The following is a 1,927-nucleotide window of genomic DNA, read 5'->3' as shown; positions in this document are numbered from 1 at the left end:
GGCTTTTAGTGCCTCTGTAGTCTACTAGGAGAAAATTATGCATGACATAGTGTAAAGAAAAATAGATTTAGGAACCAAATCCTGTTTCCGATTCTAAACTCATATTTACACACTGAGCTGAAGGACATAATTTCAATTTTGGGGCTTAAGTATTACTATATGTAAAAGGGGGTAATATATACTTGCCCTGATTGTATAATAGGGTCCTCATTAGAAGAAAAAAAAATGTGTATATGTTAAAGTGATATATATAACATGGTATTAATATTATGAGTATATTTATACTTAATGGGCTTATTACCATGTGATTCTTAGTATTTAAAGCCAAATGAGGCTGTCAACATTTTTTTTTATTTCATCCCATCAAATATATTGACATATTTGCCAAGAAGTGAGAGAGATTGTATTTGCACGTATGACAGCTCATCTTAATTTTTTTTGGATTTTCTCTATTTTTAATCTGTGATTACTTTTTTGCATTAAGTTAATTCAAAAACTTCTTTTATGAAATATTGGGCTTTGAATTATTGACATTTATAGCAATTTTTTTTGTTTTTATATACTTAGGTGGTATAAGTAGAATTAAATTACATGGATAACTGTACATCAAAAAGATACTACACTACAGTCAAATGGGTTTTATTCCAGAGATGCAAAGATGGTTCAACATATGCAAATCAATAAATGTGATCCACCACATAAACAGAATTGAAAACAAAAGCCATATGATCATCTCCATAGATGCAGAAAAAGTATTCAATAAAATCAGCATCCCTTCATGATAAAAATCCTCCAGCACTATCACAGAAGAAACATACTTCAAAATAATAAAAGCAATATACAACAAACCCACAGCCAACATCATACTGAATGGGAAAAAGTTGAAAGCATCCTCTCTAAGAACTAGAACAAGAAAAGGATTCCCACTTTCACCACTCCTATTCAACATAGTACTGGAAGTCCTGGCCAGGGCAATCAGGAGAGAGGAAGAAAGAAAAGACATTCAAATTGGAAAAGGGGTTGTTAAATTATCTCAGTTTGCAGACAATATGATCATGTATCTAGAGAACCCTAAAGACTCTGCCAAAAGACTCATAGGTTCCATAAATGAATTCAGTAAAGTTTTAGGATACAAGATCAAGGTACAAAAATTAGCAGCATTTATATACACCAATAATAATCAAGCTAAAACCACATCAATGTAATCAATCCCATTTATAATAGCTGCAAAAATAAAATAAATTACCTAGGAATACATTTAACCAATGAGGTAAAAGTTCTCTACAAGGAAAACTAAAATACAGATGAAAGAAATTGAAGATAACACAAATATAAAACCATCCTATTCTCATAGATTAGAAGAACAAATATTGTTAAAATGACCACACTTCCCAAAGCAATCTACAGATTCAATGCAGTTCCTATCAAAATACTAATATTGCTTTTCACAGAATTCGAAAAAGATAATCCTAAACTTCATATGGAACTCAGAAAGAGCCCAAATATCCAAGCAATCCTAACCAAAAAGAACAAAGCTGGAGGCATCACATGTTTAAAAATGGGTACAGTTGATTGCATGTATATTGTACCTCAATAAAGTTGATTAAATAATATTACAGGGCAATTAAAAAGAACAAGCAGTTCATACACATTTCTACATGGATGGTTCTCATAAACATAATATTAAATTAAAAAAACAGGAATCCATGTCAGTTTCAAAAACAAAATGAACTCATGGTTACGGAAGTGAAAATAATCGTTATTTTTGAGAAATAATGATCAGAAAGTTTACAAGGAGAATTCGTGTATGCTAGTGACATCTTATATATTGAATTGAGTAGAAATTACATTTTTTGTGTACTTTGGAACAATTCATTTGAGATGTATTTATAATTTACATGTTTTATATAAATCTGCCATATATAAT

The sequence above is a fragment of the Propithecus coquereli genome, unplaced genomic scaffold (assembly GCF_000956105.1).
Source record: "Propithecus coquereli isolate 6110/MARCELLA unplaced genomic scaffold, Pcoq_1.0 Scaffold96, whole genome shotgun sequence".
NCBI classification, from domain to species: domain Eukaryota; kingdom Metazoa; phylum Chordata; class Mammalia; order Primates; family Indriidae; genus Propithecus; species Propithecus coquereli.
Note: the sequence above shows the minus strand (reverse complement) of the source record.